Below are 18488 nucleotides of genomic sequence, written 5' to 3'. Positions count from 1 at the left end.
TGTGCTCCATGGGGTTTTCAATGGCTGAATTGTTGAAAGTAGATCTCCAGGCCTTTCTTCCAAGGTGACTCTAGGTGAACTCGAACCTATAGCCTTTTGGTTAGCAGCCAAGTGTGTTAACCACTGGTACCACCCAGGGACTCCAGGCACCATGTTAGGCATTTTAAATTTCACCTGCTTGATTTAATTTCATTGGTAGGACAATTCCGAAGGCGATGTTATTTTCGTTTTATAGATGAGGAAACTGAGCCTCAGAGCTTCAGTAACTGGCCCAAACACGTACTGTCTGTAGGTAAAGAGCTGGGCTGGAATCCTGGCCAGGTACGTTCTCCTTCCAAGTGCAGAGCCTTTTCTCCTCTTTTGCTGCCTGTCTTTGCTGAAGTCCATCATCCACAGGGGTAAATGCCTCCTTTGAGCACTGGAGTGGAACCCCGGGGGGAAGGACTGAGCATACCCTCACATTTGTTTGTTGTCGATGTTTGTCCCCTTTTGCTAGACTGGGCGCTTCTCACCCCGGTCTTCCCAGGGCCTTGCTCACTGTTGACACATAGCTGATGTTCAGTTTATCTTTACTAAATAAAGATTTCATTAAATTCTGGGGGACCCAGGTGTCCATCAGCAGATGAATGGATAAACAAAATGTGGTATATCCATATGCTGGAGTATTAGTCAGCCATAAAGAGAAATGAGATACTGATACTTGTGGCTACTGGGATGGACCTTGAAAACATTACGTTGAGTGAATTGAGTCAGACACGGAGGAAATGCATGACTTCACTTATATGAAATATCATAGAGACAGAGCGTATTAGTGGTTACAGGGGCTGGGGCAGAGGGTGGGGAGTTACTGCTGAAGGGACACTGAGTTTCTGTTTGGGGTGATGAAAACTTTCGGACATGGATATTGGTGACGGTTGCTTAACACTGTTAATGTAATTAATGTCACTGAATTGTGACTTAAAAGTGGTTAAAATGGCAAACGTTTTATTATATATATTCTAACATAATAAAAAAAATGCTTAAAAAACTTCTGGGGGAGAAGGAGGCTGTGTTACCCAACCTATATCATGCCTTCTCACTATCCCCCCACCCTCTTCCATGAAAAATAGTAATCGAATTTCTCATTTTAAACACAGAAATCTACAAAAGTGTACCCACCCAAATACTCCTCCAGAGCACTAGGGACTGAGCCTGGGGGCCTGGATCTTGGTTTCGAGAACAGCCCTGGATTTCCTCAGGGGAGAGAGAGGCACCATGGGGTCCCCTGCCTGATGTTCTGACCACTGGACAGCTTGACCAGCCCGCAGCCGGGGGAGCTGGCCGCCTTCTCAGCCTGGCTTCCCTAGCCAGTAGCATCTATCTTCCTATTTGATGTCAGTTAAAGTTGCGTGTCAACTCGGCTGGGTCATGATTCTCAGTGCTTTTGCAGTTACGTGATGGTGTAACTTGGCAGTTATGTAATGATGTAATCAACTCTGGGATGAGATCTGCTATAAGCAGCCAATCAGTTGAAAGGGAGTTTCCTTGGGGGTGTGGTCTGCCCCCAGCATATAAATGGACGTTCCAGCAAGGCTGTCATTCTGGATCCCCCATCCGGTCATCATCAGCTGGCCTCCGATTCTTGGAACTTGAGCTAACACCTTACCCGCTGGTCTTGGGATTCATCAGCGTTCACAGCCTGTGGATCTTCAGTTCACCAGCCCCTGCAGCTGTGTGAGCCAGGAGAGCCTCCGGCCTGACGCCTGACCCATGGACTTAGGAACTTGCCAGCCTCTACAACCGCATGAGCCATTTCCTTGAGATAAATCTCTCCCTGCGCGTGCATGCGCGTGCACACACACACACCCACCCACACGCACGTGCACACACAAGTCGCTGGTTTGGCTTCCTAGAGAACCCAGCCTAAGCACGATTGTTGTCTGAGCATGTGCTCATTTCCCATGAAGTCTAACAGAGGCTGGGTCTTGACTCGCTCATTTCCCATCCTTAATTGCCCAGCGCTGGAATCAGATTTGATCATCTTAAAACCAAAGAAACCCAAACCCCTTATCATGTAGTTGATTCTGACTCATGGTGACCCCTCATGTTATGGTCTAGAACTGTGCCGTGGTGTTTTTTTGGCTGTAATCTTTACAGAAGAAGATTGCCAGGCCTTTCTTTTGTAGCACCCCAGGGTGGGTTTGAACCAGCAACCTTTCTGTTAGTAGTTGAGCAAAACCATTTGCGCTACCCAAGGATCTTCTCATCATCTTAACCAAAAAAAGAAAAAAAAAAAAAAGCTGGTTGCTGTCGAGTCAATTCCAATTCAGAGTAACCCTATAGGACAGAGCAGAACTGCCCCCTAGGGTGTCCAAGGCTGTAATCTTTGCAGAAGCAGACTGCCACATCTTTCTCCCTTGGAGCCGCTGGTGGATTCAAACCACCAACCTTTCCATTAGCTACCGAGTGCCACCAGGGCTCCTTGTTATCATTTTAGAAACGCTTAAATGTATTGCATAGATTCAAGAGTGTCTTTATTCTAGTGACATAACATCTGAATGGCTCGTTGACCATTATCTCCAAGGGGAGGGTGGCTGCCACTGAAGGTGATCGGCTGCTGTTTATATTCGGGTCTGAGCTGCGGATGGACTTGTGTCTACCACTGCCCAGAGCCGTTCCTCCAGGGGTTGGCAAGTCATGGCAGGTGAGACCCTCCAGTGCCGTGAAGGACACACAGACCAGTGCATGAGATGACTGAATCTCAGAGTGAGCAGCAGCGGCTATGGGGAATCATCTGTGGGAAATAAATAATTTATTTTAAGAGAAATTTCTATCCGATTTAGGCTGAAACTCGATAGAACCTACTTTTCCAAGCCCCCAGCTCTGATTGCCTGGAATGAGCCCTTTCTAAGCAAGCAGCTCTCCAAGCACGTTGGCCCATGGGGGTCACATCTGGCCAGCGCCACGCCAGGTGGCTTTAATTCCATTGCCTATGTTTCTCTGGTCTAAGTTATCCCAAACCATCTGCTTGCACTATTATTTTTCCTTCACATTTTTTTTTTAAGGAAATTTTATTTTGTTTATTTATAATTTAAAATAGGCAATTTATTCACATGGCTCAAGATTCAAAGTATATAAAAGAGTTTCCAATGAGGAGCCATAATGGGTGCCATTGGAGACGGACCCTTAAGCGGGGGTGGAAGGAATTCATCAGAAATGAGGGGGCTGGCATTTCCAAACAGGGAGAACAGCTTGGGCAAAGGCAAAGAAACAAAACTTCAAGGATTCTGGGAACAGTGCTTAGCATCAAGTTGGGCTGGAATGCAGGGTACATATTCATGAATCAGATTAAAAAAGAGCTGGCAAGACATGGCAGAACTCAGTGCCAGGCTGAGGTACTACCTTGGTTGGAGACTTTTCCCCTCAACTACCCTGTTCCCCCTTGAGGCAACTAACGTTACCAGTTTCTTCTGTTTCATTACAGATATATCTTATGGTAACCTAACCTAACCATTTGCCGTGGAGTTGACTCTGATTCATGGCAACCCCATGTGTGTCCGAGTAGAACTGTGCATCATAGCGTTTTCAATGCCTGTGATATTTTGGAAGTAGATTGCCAGGCCTGTCTTTGGAGGCGTCTGTGAGAGTAGAAAGCAGCTTGGCTCTTGTTCTGAGTTCCAGAAAGGTGGATCACTCAGGGCCTGACACTGACCAAGTCTCATGAGGCATGATGAAATTTACCATGGCCACATGGTGAGGCTGAGAACAGTCCTGAGCACAGAGGCTTACCTTGGGCCCGATCCTGACAAAGCCTCAGGAGGTAACTGATAATGGCCATGTGACGAGGCCAGTAGAGGCTTTGGGAGAGGGTGCTCAGTGGAGCATCAGGGATGGAGAGAGTGAACATCTGCTCTTGGGAGGGTAAGCATGTTCCCTAGGGCACGGAGGCGCTGTGCTGGGACCTCTCCAGTACCTCAAAATTTGTGTCTCTTGTATCTTTTCTGGTTATGATGAATTGGTAACTATACGTATGGAAACTCTCCATGAATTTGGTGAGTCGTTTCAGGGAATTATCAAACCGACAGGCGCAGTGAGAGCCAGCAGGGGCTGGCGTCTGGCTGTTTGGTTGCCTGAAGGACTGTGCTCTTTTAACTCATGTACCCTGACCTAGCCCTGGTGGCTGGGATGAAAGAGAGAGGGGGCTGGCAGGTGAGAAGTTAGGGGCCCAGGGACCCCTGAGCTTGTGGTCTCTACCCCCTGACCTAGCCTGGGTGGCTGGGTTGAGAGACAGAAGGGACCGGCGGGTGAGAAGTTAGGGGACTGGGGACCCCTGAGGTTGTGGTTGGTATCCCGGACCTAGCGCTGGGTGGCTGAGATGAGATACAGAACGGGCCAGCAGGTGAGAAGTTAGGGGTCTGGGGTCGGTACCCCTGACCTAGTTCCGGGTGCCTGGGATGAGAGAGATTGCCCTCTTACAGTGGCTGGCGGTGAGGACGGAAGTGGGAAGGTGAGGAATGGATCCATTACCAGCTGGGGATTGGATTCATGCCCATCCAATTAGCTAACTTACCACGTGCTAACTTACCACGCAGTTAGCAATGAACGCCCACCGTGTCCCCTGTTCACTACAGCGCCTCTGGGTGGACTTGAACCTACAACCTTTCGGTTAGCAGCCAAGCATGTTGACTATTTGCACCAGCCAGGACTTCACATTATATGCATGTAACTGCAAATGTGTATGTATAGTTTTTTTTTCCTCTCCACTTCTTCGCACAAGCTAAACATTCCACGTAATTTATTCTGCATCTTGTTTTTGTTTGTTTTTCCCCACTTAACAGCACACTTAGAGTTACTTACGTGTGGATATATAAATAGCTTCCTCATTCTTGTAACTATTTGTTTTGATATTATTTCAAACTTCCAGGAAAGCTGCAAGAATAGTGTAATAAACTTATGTATTCTACCCAAATCCACCAGTGCTTGGGATTTTATCCCATTTACTTTGTCATTCTCTCTAGATACAGGTATATGTTGTCATGAGGTGCCATCGAGGCAATTTTAGACTCAGAGTGACCCTATGTGACAGGGTAGAACTGCCCCATAGGGTTTTCTAGGCTGTAATCTTTATGGGAGCAGATTGCCAGTCTTTCTCCCATGGAGCCGCTGGGTAGGTTCAAACCGCCAAGCTTTCAGTTAGCAGCTGAGTGCTCAACTGCTGCGTCACCAGGGCTCCTTATGTAGATGTATATCCATGTGCAATGACACCCGCACATGCTTACACTCACACACACTTAAACATGGAGGCATATTTTTCTTCTGAAACATTTGCGAGTACGTCAGAGACACCATGTTTCTTTGCTCTTAAGTCCTCCAGCGTCGTCCCGAAGAACAAAGACCTCTCTAGTGCTCAGAGAACCCTCTACTGTAGTGCACTTTTCTCCAGTTCTTGTCCATATTGGTTATATAGGCCTGTATTTTTGTTCATTTTTAGGTCCATTCTATGGTGGCTTCTCCCTTGGAGGAGTGGAGAGATAGAAAGCGTGTTAGGTGTTTTTTTAAATTTTATCAAGCAGATAAAACCAAAGACCAAACCAGTTGGTGTTGAGCTGAAGCTGACTCCTGGCAACCCCACGTGTGTCAGAGTTGAGCTGTGCTCCGCAGTGGTTTCCACGGCTGTGACCTTTGGAAGTAGACCCCCAGGCCTTTCTTCCAGTGCGCCTCTGTTGATTTAGCAGTGGGGCACTTCACCGTCCATCAGCCAGATAGGTGCCCTTTTTTGGACTGTTAGCCCTTTCCCACTTTGGCCTTTTCTATGGTGTTTGTTGAGCTTCTGTACTTTCCCCGTGTTTGCTCAGGGGGAAGAACATTCTTCTTTGGAAAAGGAAGAAGGAAGGTTTTTTCTTCATCTCTGCCGCTTTATCTCTCTACTTCTTGAACTGAATCACTTGTCTAAGGAGGCAAGAGGAGCGTTCCAGGGGCACTTTGCATCGTTCTTTAGTGTCCAATGTGGCTTAGGGACCTGTGGAAACTACAGAAAAATCGGACCCCACCTCTGTCCACAGGAAACCCGTTCAGCTCCTCATGTACCTATGAAGCACCTCTGCTGGGCCTGCCCTGCTGTCGGCTCTGGGTAAACACTTAGTACCTCTGGCTGCGTTAGCGTGGGGGCCTCCAGGCGGGTTCCCCTTCTCCTGCTCTGGACACATCGCTCCTCCACTCCTTTTTGTAAAGCTCAGCACCCATCGTCACCGCCAAACCAGGCTCCTGCCTCACTCCCTGCTGCCTGTCAAACCAAGGCAGGCGCCATGTCCTGCCAGCCCATTTTTAAACCTACGATTCACGGTTTCACCTATACGTACCCTATATTCCAGCCCAGCTTGATACTAAGCAGTGTTTCCAGAATCCTTGAAATTTTGTTTCTGTGCCTTTGCTCAAGCTATTTTCCCTCTCTTATAATGCCAGCCCCCTCTTTTCTGTCTGCTGACTTCCTTCCACCCATCCTTGAGGGTCCATTTCCATCGCCACTTCTCCCAGGAAGCCTTTTCTGAAATTCTTGTTTTTCTTTAAATTTTATTTTGTTGTTGAGAATCTACGTAGCAAAACATACACCAATTCAAGTTTCTACGTGTACCATTTAGTGACATTGATTACATTGTTTGAGTTGTGCAGCCATTCTCATCCTCCTTTTCTGAGTTGTTCCTCCCTCGTTAACATAAACTCACTGCCCCCTAAGGTTCCCATCCACTCTTTGCAGTTGCTGTTTTCAACTTGATCCCATATAGATAGTTCTTAAAACAGCACAATGCTCAAGGCAGACTTTTTTTTACTAGTTAAGCTAAACTGTTGTTTGGTTTAAAAAGACTGCAGGGGATATTTTTGGTTTAAGCTTTAAAGATTATCTCAGAGAAATAGTTTCAGGGGCTCATCCAGCCTTCATGGCTCCAGAAAGTCTACAGTCCATGAGAATATGAAATTCTGTTCTGCGTTTTACCCTCTTTGATCAGGTTTCTTCTATGGAATCTTTGATCAAAGTGTTCAGTAATGGTAGCCGGGCACCATCCAATTCTTCTGGTCTCTTGGCAGAGGAGGCAGTTGTTCATGGAGGCAGTTAGCTACACATTCTATATCGTCCTCCTGCTCCTGACTCTCCTTCTTCCTCTGTTGCTCCAGGTGAATAGAGACCGATTGTTGGCCTGGGATGGCCACTTGCAAGGTTTTAAGACCCTAGGCACTGTGCAACAAACTAGGAGGTAGAACAGAAGCACTAAAAACTTTCCTGAAATTCTTAAGGTAGTAAGATTTCTTCTTTTAAAGCCTTTTGTCACGTCTTATCTCTTTCTCATCAGTGATTGTACACCTTACGTTATATGTGTGTGTACTTAACCTTCTCAGACCCCTTTCTCTCCTAATTAGGCTGTACATTCTTGGAAGATTAAATTCATCCTCTTCCCTGCTCTTCCTCATTTCAATTCCAGAGAGAATTCAAGGCCATCAGGCTGTATGTGAGACAGAGTTGAATTCTCTGCAGAACCTGGTAGAGCTGGCCCTCAGATATTTGCAGAGTTAACCCTAATGAAGGTAGAAGGTCACTGAGGGGCTTTGGTAGATTTATAGTTTTCAGGTACTGGAGAGAGCTGGGAATGAACATATACTAATTATCAACTTACAGAATTCATTTAAAAAAAGAAGTGAACACAAACTTCAAGGATCTTTGTCTGTCCAAATTTACTTCTTGTATTTTCATTGAGTACAAATGTGTTCTTATTTGAAATTAATATGAATATGTGATGTTGCTTTTGCTGGGTACTGTCAAGTCGATTCCAACTCCTAGTGACCCCGTGTGACGCAGTGAAACTGCCCCATAGGGTTTTCTTGCCTGTAATTTTTACAAAAGCAGATTGCCAGATCTTTCTCCCGTGGAGCTGCTGGGTGAGTTTGAGCCACTAGCCTTTTGATTAGCAGTTGAGTGCTTTACCATTGAGCCACCAGGGCTCCTTTGTAATAGGATAGAAGGATTTCTGTCACTTAATAGTTTCATAAGCCTCCCCAGCCCCCCACACGTTAATTTTTTATAATACTTGTGGGCACATAGCACAGAGATTTTCTCTCTGGTCAGATGTGTTTGCATTTGTTCTATGTCTGTCCTCTGAGGGTGAGAGGGCTATATGAAATTCCTATCTGTAACAAGGTGTGTTCCCCAACAACCTCCATTTCTTGAAGAAATTGCTTTGGAAGTTTTCCTTCTCCCAAGTCTTAGAGGTTCATCAGTTTATTTGAAGTCTAAGTTCGAGGGTGACTTAGCAGTTGGGAGGAGCCCTGGTAGTGTAGTGGTTAAGTGCTCAGCTGGTAATCAAAATGTTAACGGTTCAAACCTTCCAGCTGCTCCACAGGAGAAAGATGTGGCAGTCTGCTTCCTTAAAGACTACAGCCTTGGAAACCCTATGGGACAGTTCTACCCTGACCTGTAGGGTTGCTATGAGTCAGAATGGACTGGATGGCAACAGGATTTTGAGTTAGCAGTTAGTAGTCTGTGAATCTACCTCTGTTAGTTCTGGGTGGGGAAAATGGTTTGCACTCAGCTGCTGACCTAAAGATTGGTTGTTTGAATGTAGCTCATGGTACGGCTAAAGAAAGGCCTGGCAACCTGCATCTGTAAAGATCCCAGCCAAGAAAACCCTATGGAGCAGTTCTTCTCTGTCACATGGGGTCATCGTGAATCAGAATCGACTTGACAGCAATGGGTTTTTGTCAGTGAATTGCTAAAACAAGAGATAGATGATTTAGATCTTTGGAATCCTGGCTTCCGTTGCTCCTCTGGGGTGATCACGAAGCATTTATTTTCTGCATCTTGAGTTTGTCTTAGATAATATCCGCTGCTTAACTTTCTGCCAGAGAAAGTGACATCAGGGTGTGGAGGAGGGAGAGTTGGGAAACAGATTGGTAATTGACAGAAAGTTGTCACGAAGGTTCTGGCCAGCTGTCCTCTCACTGCCTTCTTGGGGATCTAGTCCAGATGGCCTGACACTTCCTATTTCAGCTTTAAGGTATTTGCAAAACTGTAGACTCTTAGTAGTGAACCTTGGTGTAGCGTTTTATCTGCTCAGATGGATTTGACCACTAGAAACAAAAGACCCAACTAAAAATACCTTGAACGATGTGGGGTTAAGTATCTCACATGAGGAGTCCCTGAAAGTTGCAACTGGTTAACGCTCTTGATTGCTAACCAAAAAGTTGGAGGGTCGAGTCTACCCAGAGGTGTCTCAGAAGAAAGGCCTGGTGATCTACTTCTGAAAAACCAGTCATTGAAAGTCCCACAGAGCACAGTTCTACTCCGATGCACACGGGACCGCCGTGAGTTGGAATCGACTGGACGACCATCACCGGTTATCTCACGTGAGGAGTCCAGGGTTAGTTCAGAGGTCAGTGATGCACCAGAATCAGGGCCTCTTTCCCTGTCTCTGCTCCACTGTCCTCAGGGCATTTGCCAGATCCTTGGGCTTGTGTCTTCAGGATGGCAAGGATGGCAGCTGGAGCTGCAGCATTGCAAGGAAACACAACATCTGGCTGAAAATGACAGGCATTTCCTCCAGCGTGTCTCCGCATCTGGAAAGCAAACTTTTCCCGGGACTGCCCGGCTGACTCCCCCGCCCCATTCTCTGGACTAGAGCTTGCTTGCAGGGCCACCTGACCCCAAGCACAGGCCAGGAGGAATGGGATGCTCACGACTGGTTTGCAGTTCAGGCTGGGAGGCTGTGTTCCCTCCATCCACTGTGGTCTGAGAATGTGAACTTGAGCAGTGAGTGTCTGTGGGCAGGAAGGGTGGTGCCCAGGGGTGGCTCTTGGGCAGACAACTAGGGATTTGTTATTATTTCTTTAAAGGATGGGTCTCGGCCTACTGATGGAGCCTAAAGCTTGTTCTTCTTTCTTTCTTTCTTTTTTTTTAAATGATGGTAAATACATATGTAACTAAACATTTGCCATTTCAATATTTTTTGCATGTGTAGTTCAGTGTATTGTATTTATTGTGTGGTTCAACCATTGCTGTTATCTCTTTTCAGATTTTTTTCATCACCTTTAACAGAAGATCAGTGTCCCCTAAGCAATGACGCCCTCCCCTCCTCCCCTGGTAACCACTGTTAAGCTTTGGTCTCTATACACTTGCCTACTGTAGATATTTCACATAAGTGGATCATATAATATCTGCCCTTTCATGACTGACTGATTTCACTCAGCTTGTCTTCGAGGTTCATCCATGTAGCATATCAGAGCTTCGCTTCTCTTTATGGCTGAGTGATAGTCCACTGTATGCATATACCACCCTTGGTTTGTCCATTCACCTGCCGATGGACATTTAGGCTGTCTCTACCTTTTGGCTGTTGCGAATAGTGTTGCAGTGAACATCCATGTACAAGCATTTGCTTATGTTCCTGCTATACCTTGAGTCTATACCTAGAATTGGAATTGCTGGATCATAGGGTAATTCTATGTTTAACTTTTCAAGGAATGGCTGAACTGTTTCCCCCAGCAGGGAAACCATTCCACAGTTCCACCAGCAGTGGTTGAAGTTCCCAGTCTCTCCACAGCCTCACCAACACCTGTGGTTTTCCATTTTTTTCTTTTTTCCCAGTCACAGCCATCTTACTGGGTTAAGCCTCTGCTTTTTATTCTTGCCTCACCCAAGGGTAATCTTTGGCTGTTTTGTCTCTGCATTTTTTGGTGTGATACCTTAAACTTGGGAGGTTCTTCCTCAAACTTCAGGAGGTCTGCGGGAACAATGTTTTGATTGCTTGGAAGCCAGTGACTCGTTTAACACAGGTGCAGTAGAGAGGAGGGCCTCATTATGGCCTCTGAATAATGGCGGTGGAGATAGAACAGACTGCCGCTGTTAGTTGGCAACAAGAATAACAATGAAGACGGGTAATTGATATCGGGTCCCCCCTCTGCACAGTCTAGGAGGAGCCCTGGTGGGGCAATGGTTAAGTGCTAGGCTGCTAACTGAAAGGTCGGCAGTTCGAACCCACCCAGTGGCTCCGCAGGAGAAAGACCTGGCCATCTGCTCCTGTAAAGGTTACAGCCTAGAAAACCCTATGGGCCAGTTCTACTCTGTCACACAGGGTCGCCATGAGTCAGAATCGACTTGATGGCACACAACGACAATAGCTGCACAATCTAGACTTTTACGGGGAGAGAGACTCCAAACTGAGAATTTAAAATAACACAAGTACAAACTCTGGAGTGGGAAAAATGGGAAAAGCAAACTTTTCAGTGTACTCTAGAATTCTTTTCCTTGAGCAGACTTTCACATTAGACACTAGATAAAAAATCCTCGTTTCCTCTCACTCCGACCAGTTCATAAAATGGTTGAAGGAAAATTTTAGTGACCTGGAGACGTGGGTTTTCTGGAAGTTGTCTTCAGGCCCTTGGACTGTGGAAGCAGACTGCAGGAGGGGTTTTGCCCTTGTATCTCTGTGACCTCCCGCTTGGGTGCTTACGCTGGGAGACAGATGAGGAGCTGCCCCAGACTCGGGGCACTGTCTTTGCTCAGGAGCCGATCCCTGACAGGTGCCCATCCCTGACAGGTGCCCTGCAAGCACGGCCTCGAGAGGATGATGTCCAAAGCTGCTGTCCTGGGGGCTGTAATGGGCCTGAGCAAGCCAGGGGACCCCTCCACACCTGTCAGCAGGGAAGGCTGGCCCCCTTTCCTCTGCCAGGTTCTTATAACTACTGGAAGCCTTGCTGTGTATACTTGTTGGGTATTTATGTTTTGCTCATTTTTTCTTTCCTGATTATAGAAGACATTTTCGTTGGAGAGTATATGGTTAATACAGGAAGAAAACAAAAGTTACCCCTAATTCCACCTGTACATACCTGTGCTAACATTCTGATCTATCTTTTTGCAGTCTTTTTGATCATGAAGATTTATGTTCATCTGTCTGTCTGTACCTATGCCTCTCCCTCCCTCCTTCCTTCCCTTTCTCTCTTCCTTCCTCTTTCCCTTCTTTCCTCCCTCCCAACTCCTCTTCTGAGTGATGTGGGACCTTTACATGCCACAGTTTCCCAGGCTGTGAAATGGGGCTAGGCCGAGGGTAAAGGTCTCTGGAGTGCTTAGTCCAGTGCCCAGTGCTAAGGCCTCCTCTTGCGTCTCAGTCATCAAACTCATGTTCTGAGTTTCTCCAGCTTGGCACTGTTGACCCTTGGGGCTTGATCCTTCTTTGTTCTGAGGGGCTGTCCTGCGCAATGTAGGGTGTTTAGCAGCATCTCTGGCCTCTACCCACTAGATGCCAGTAGTAATCCCTCCAAAAACTGTCTCCAGACATTGCCAAATGTCCCTTGGAGGCACAGTCTGCCTTGGTTGAGAAGCACTGGGCCAGACTACTCATGGTTTATCACTGATGGGCAACCCTTTCTCAGTGAGTATCTACCAGGCACGGTTTGTAGGGGGATGCTTTAGGGTCCAGTTCTCATAGAGTCCGAGGAAAGACCTGCCCATGGATGTATGACCACATCTTCGCCAGAGCCACTTTCTGTCCTTTCTGGACTCAAGGTTGAACTCCTGTGGCCCCAGTGACGAGCTGGACGAAGAGGCCTCACAGCAGGAAGTGGGGGCTGAGCAGTGATGTGACTCTTACTTTGTTTCAGGCTCTGGGCAAGGCAGGGTCATAATAGAATTGTTGTTGTTAGCTGCCTTTGAATGGATTCTGACACATGGTGACCCTGTGTGACAGAGTAGAACTGCTCCATAGGGTTATCAAGGCTGTGATCTTTCAGAAGCAGATCCCTGGGCCTGTCTTCCAAAGTGCTTCTGGCTGGGTTTGAACCACCAGCCATTTGGCTTGTAGTCAAGTACTTAGCCATTTGTGCCACCCAGGGACTCTTGGTAATCAAACAGCCTTGCACAATGTCCTTCATGTCCAAGACTCTTCCAAGTCAACAGTACTTGAGCGTTCATGGTTGTTCTGATTTCTCATCCAGAAGGGCTGCCCAGCCTGTTCCCTTCTCAGCTGGGAGAAGCAGGGAACCCCGGGCCAACTCCCTGGCTGCTGATGAGTTCATTGAAGTGGCTTGTCTTGGTTATCTAGTGCTGCTGTAACAGAAATACCACAAGTGGATGGCTTCAACGAAAAAAATTTATTCTCTCACAGTCTAGGAGGCTAGAAGTCCGAATTCAGGGCATCAGCTCCAGGGGAAGGCTTTCTTTCTCTGTTGGCTCTGGGGGAAGGTCCTTGTTACCAATCTTCCCTGGTTGAGGAGCTTCTAAGCACTGGGATCCCAGGTCCAAATGATACACTATTCTCCTGGCTCTCGTTTTTTGGTGCTGTGAGGTCCTCCTGTCTCTCTGCTCTCTTCTCTCTTTTGTATCTCAGAAGAGATTGATTTAAAACACAACCAAATCTTGTAGATTGAGTCTTGCCTCATTAACATCGTAGAGGTAGGATTTACAACACATAGGAAAGTCACATCAGATGACAAAATGGTGGGCAATCACACAATACTGGGAATCATGGCCTAACCAAGTTGACAGATATTTTGGGGGGACACAATTGAATCCATAGCATGGCTGATGGAGGGGCTGCCACCGCGGGGTAGTATGACGTGATACTGGGTGGTTCAGACGCTGCGGAGCCCAGAGCAGCCCGTCAGGACACAGGCTGCCAGAGCAGCGACACTCCCTCTGCCCTCTTGGTCTGAGTTCAACCTTGGACTCACCTGGGTTCTGGGGGGCTTTGTGGGGGGAGGGAAGGTGAGTGTGCCAGAGGCCCCGGCCAGCTATCAGGGGGTGAGTGCCTTCATCCTTCCGGAATGGTCCAGAGTTGAGAACATTCAGCGCCTGGAGATGGGTGGCTGACAGTCTCTGGTCCTGAAGGCACGCTGTCCTGTCAGCCATGCCTGTGGCACGTCTCTCCCCACACAGCTCCACGCTTATGGTGGGCTAGAATCAGTTTTCATCCATGAGTCATCAAGTGGTGGAGGGCGGGCACATGCTGTGATTGCCACTTGTTGGCATACAGCTGATTCTTGAACTCGAATATGACGCATGTTGTGCTAATGAAGCTGGTCTCCAGACCCGGGGAATCAGATGAACCCTGTGGAAGGAGGCAGAACACAGCTAAGATGCGCTTGGAGTCTGGCTTGTGACTCTTGCACTCACCTGCTGGGTGACCTTACACAGGGGACTCAGCTTCCTTGGACCTCAGTTTCCTCATCTGCAGAATGGGGAGAATAGCAGCCCTATCCCTCAAGAGTGCTCCAAGGGTTGAGTGTGCTTCTATACGGAGGGCATGTGCTGGTGTCCCGGGGCCTCCGTAACAAAGCACTACAAAGTGGGGAGCTTAACACAACAGAGATTTACTGTCTCACAGTTCTGGAGCCAGGAGTCCACATTCAGGGTGCTTGCAGGCCGTGTTGTCTCTGAAGGCTTTAGGAAGGGTCATTTCTTCTCTCTTCAGCTTCTGGTACACTCAGCATTCTTGGCTTGTGGCTGCAGCACAGCTTCCCTGTCACATGCCTGTCTTTTTTCCTCTGTGTTTCTGTCTGTCTTCTGCTGTTTTATAGGCTGCCACTCAGATTGCCTTAGGGCCCACCTTACTCCAGTGTGACCCCATGTTAACTAATAACGTCCCCAAAACCCACTTTCCAAACAAGGTCACATTCACAAGTACCAGGGGGTTAGGACTTCAGCATACCTCCCCCCACCTGTTTTTATTGTGCTTTAGGTGAAACTTTACAGAGCAGATTAGTTTCTTCTTAAACAGATAATACACAGATTGTTTGTGACATTGATTGCCGGCCCCACGATGTGTCAGCGCTCTCCCCTTTTCCACCCCAGGATCTCTGTGTCCATTCGTCAAGTTTTCCTGTTCCTTCCTTCCTTCTTGTCATTGTTTTTGGGCTGGTGTGCGCATTAGTCTCATATACATGATTGAACTACGAAGCACGTTCCTTATGTGTGTTATTGTTGGCCCTATTAAAAAAAAAAAAAGAAGTGTTGTCAAGTTGATTCTGACTCATAGTGACCCTGTAGGACAGAGTAGAACTGCCCTATAGGGTTTCCAAGGAGAGCCTGGTAGATTCGAACTGCCAACCTTTTGGTTAGCAGCTAAGCTCTTAACCACTGTGCCAGTTGTCTAATCTTTGGCTGAAGAGTGAACCTCAGGAGTGACTTCAGTACTGAGTTAAAAGGGTGTCCGGGGCCATGTTGTCAGACCAGCAAGCCTGGGTTTTTGTTTTTTTTGTGAATTTGAATTTTGTTGTACATTTTTCTCCCGCTCTGCCTGGGACCCTGTATTGTGATCCCTGCCAGAGCAGTCAGTGGTGGTAGCCGGGCACCATTTAGTTGTTCTGGGCTTAGTCTGGTAGAGGTTGTGGTAGTTGTGGCCCATTAGTCCTTTGAACTAATCTTTCCTTTGTGTCTTTGATCTTCTTCATTCTGCCTTGCTCCAGCCAGGATGGGACCAATAGATGTATCTTAGATGGCCCCTCGCAGGCTTTTAAGACCCCAGTTGCTACTCAATACAGTCAGATGTAGCACTTTTTTTAATAGACTATGCTATGCCAATTAAGCTAGATGTCTCCTGAGACCATGGCCCCCAGGCAACATACCTTTTTTGGTGGACATGGTTCAACCCATAACAGGTGCTTAGACCAGAATTTTGCTGATGGTTGTTGTTAGGTGCTGTCGAGTCGGCTCCAACTCATAGCCGCGCTGTGTACAACAGAACAAAACAGTGCCTGGTCCTGCACCATCCTCGTGATTGTTGTTATGTTTGAGCCCATTGTTGCAGCCGCAGTGTCAATCCATCTCATTGAGAGTCTTCTTCCTTTTTGCTGACCTACTTGACCAAGCATGATGTTCTTCTCCAGGGACTGGTCCCTCCTGATAACATGTCCAAAGTAAGTGAGGTGAAGTCTCACCATCCTCGCTTCTAAGGAGCAAAAGGTGTCAGTTCTTTTTGGGTTTCTTATTCATTGTCCAGCTTTCCATGCATATGAGGTGATTAAAAACACCATGGGTTGGATCAGGCGCACCTTAGTCTTCAACGTGACATCTTTGCTTTTCAACACTTCAAAGAGGTCTTTTGCAGAAGATTTGTCCAGTGCAATGGTTACTACAAAATAACTCTTGTTTGTATTGTTGGCACTATGCTGTGTCCCTGGGACATCATATGTGGACACCAGAGTACGAGCTGTCTTTGGAGGCAGGGAGCTGTTTTTGCGTGTGGGGAGCTGTATTGGGGTTGCTGATGCAGCAGCAGCCACTGGAGTTCAGCAGAGATGATGTGGCCTTTGCTGCTGCTGTTAGTTGCCATCCAGTCAGTTTGATGTGGCCTTTGGGAGTTTGAAACTCCAGGTCTAAATGTTGACTCAGCCCTAGAGTTAGTCATTTGGTTTCTCTCTGCCATTCATCCCCACACTCTCACACAACCAAACTCAAACCAAACCCATGACTGTTGAGTTGATATCTGACTCTTAGCGACCCTATAGGACAGAGTAGAGCTGCCCCATAGGGTTTCCAAGGCTGTAATCTTTACGGAAGCAGACTCCCACATCTTCTCCTGCAGAGCAGCTGGTGGGTTTGAACCGCTGTCCTTTTGGTTAGCAGCTGAGCGCTTTAACCACTGTGCCACCAGGGCTCCTTAGGTAACAGGACTATTAAATGTTTTCACTTCTTTGCCCTTGGGATTACCATGTGAATTTTACAGGTTCCTAGAAAACGCCTCAGTGAGTTATAAAATGTTTATGCAGCAGCCCAGCCAGTTCCCGAATCGTTCTGTATTCTCTATCACAAAATGAGAAGGTGGAAATGGCCCAGTCTGAGAAGCACCGGGGGCTGTTTGCTGGAATGAATTGGAATTTAAAACCCGTTGCCATCAAGTGGATTCCGACTCATAGGGATCCCATAGGAACCCTGGTGGCACAGTGGTTGAAAGCTCAGGCTGCTAACCAAAAGGTTGGCAGTTCAAATCCTCCAGCTGCTCCTTGGAAACCCTATGGGACAGTTACTCTGTCCTACAGGGTCACTGTGAGTCAGAATCGACTCGACGGTACACAACAACAACAACAACTGGAATTTGGTGTGGGCTGCTTAGTGAGGAGAGGCCTTGCTTCTGGAAAGTCAGCTTGGCCTCTAGGCTTGTTCTTAATTCTGTTTCTCTGAATTTTTGTGCCACAATTTGTGCTGTCTTCAAGTTCAGCCTTTGTGGCTTGCACACCTAATTCCCCACCGTGATCCTCTCTCTAGGCCATAACCAACCACTTGCCATCAAGTTAGTCCTGACTGATGACAACCCCGTGTGTGTCAGAGTAGAACTGTGCTCCACAGGGTTTTTAATAGCTGATTTTTCGGAAATAGGTTGCCAGGCCTTTCTTCTGAGGCACCTTTGGGTAGACTCAAACTCCCAACCTTTCCATGAATGCTGAGTGCGTTAATACTTTGCGCTACCCAGGGACTCCTGTCTCATGGACATGGTACCTTCTGGAAGCTGTGTCCCTGGGCCTCAAATGTCCAGTGGGTAGGATATCCTTTTCTAGCTCATTACCCTGTCATTTCTGGGAATGCTTTACAACAGGAAGGCAACCATGGCTGGGGTCCTGGCCCCTGACAGTCTGTGGAGTCTCCTTCCCAGAGACAGCTCTGGGTTCAGGCAGTGACCTGAGTGAGCATGATCTGAAGTTACAGGGCACTCAGTGCTGTGACCTTCAGGGCTTGGTTTGACAGCTGGGCTTTGGGTAGTGGTGGATGGAGGATTTGAACCCCATGACTTCCTCTCCTTCCAAGCCAAAACCAAAGCAGCTGTCCTTGAGTCGAATCCACCTCAAAGCAACTCAATAGTGACCCTGTAGGATAGAGTGGAACTGCCACATAGGATCTCCAAGGCTGTCAATCTTTATGGGCCTCTGGTGGTGCAGTGGTTAAGCATTTGGCTGCTAGCCAAAAGGTCGGGAGTTCTAATCCACCAGTCGCTGCTTGGAAACCCTGTGGGGCACTTCTGCCCTGTCCTATAGGGTTGCTATGAGTCGGAATTGACTTGACAGCAATGCGTATGGGTTTTTTTTGTAAATCTTTAGGGAAGCAGACTGCCACATCTTTCTTCCACACCGTGGCTGATGGGTTCGAACCGCTGACGTTTTGGTTAGCAGCTGAGCATTTTAACCACTGTGTCACCAGGGCTCCTTCCTCTCCTTCAGGCCCCCTCAAAATCCTGTCATGTTTGTTATCTCTCAGAGTTTCACATCGGGTTAGAAGATACAACAGTTACGTGAGGCTTTTGGCAGGAGGTGGACTGAGCTTGGAGGCCACCCACGACACGAGCGCCCTGGCGCTGACTCAACAAGCCTCTACTGATGTGTTGAACCGGTGCCTGCTGGGCTCTGGTACATGTCAGGGAGAAAGGCAGACATTTCCCAGCCTCTGAGACACATCCCAGAGTCTGGTGGGGGAGGTGATGAGTACAGGCAGTTGGGGTGCAGCATCAAAAACAAAAAAAGTTGCCGTCAAGTTGATTCTGACT

The 18488-nt window shown here is 47.5% G+C and overlaps 1 protein-coding gene across 4 annotated transcripts in view; it reads left to right on the top strand.

Annotated features, from left to right (window-relative positions):
- The window catches only part of TIAM1 (TIAM Rac1 associated GEF 1), a 424375-nt gene that overhangs the window by 55545 nt on the left and 350342 nt on the right, over nucleotides 1–18488 (top strand). For 3 of the 4 annotated variants that reach the window (XM_064273165.1, XM_064273170.1, XM_064273162.1), the window contains exon 2: nucleotides 236–321. The exons of the other annotated variant lie outside the window; for it this stretch is intronic. The gene's annotated coding sequence lies outside the window, so the exon portion shown is untranslated. The remainder of the gene's footprint in view (nucleotides 1–235; nucleotides 322–18488) is intronic. 4 annotated transcript variants of the gene reach the window in all.

Source organism: Loxodonta africana, chromosome 20 (assembly GCF_030014295.1).
Source record: "Loxodonta africana isolate mLoxAfr1 chromosome 20, mLoxAfr1.hap2, whole genome shotgun sequence".
Taxonomy (NCBI): domain Eukaryota; kingdom Metazoa; phylum Chordata; class Mammalia; order Proboscidea; family Elephantidae; genus Loxodonta; species Loxodonta africana.
The sequence above is the reverse complement of the archived record's forward strand: the minus strand, read 5'-3'. Positions and strand labels throughout refer to the sequence as shown.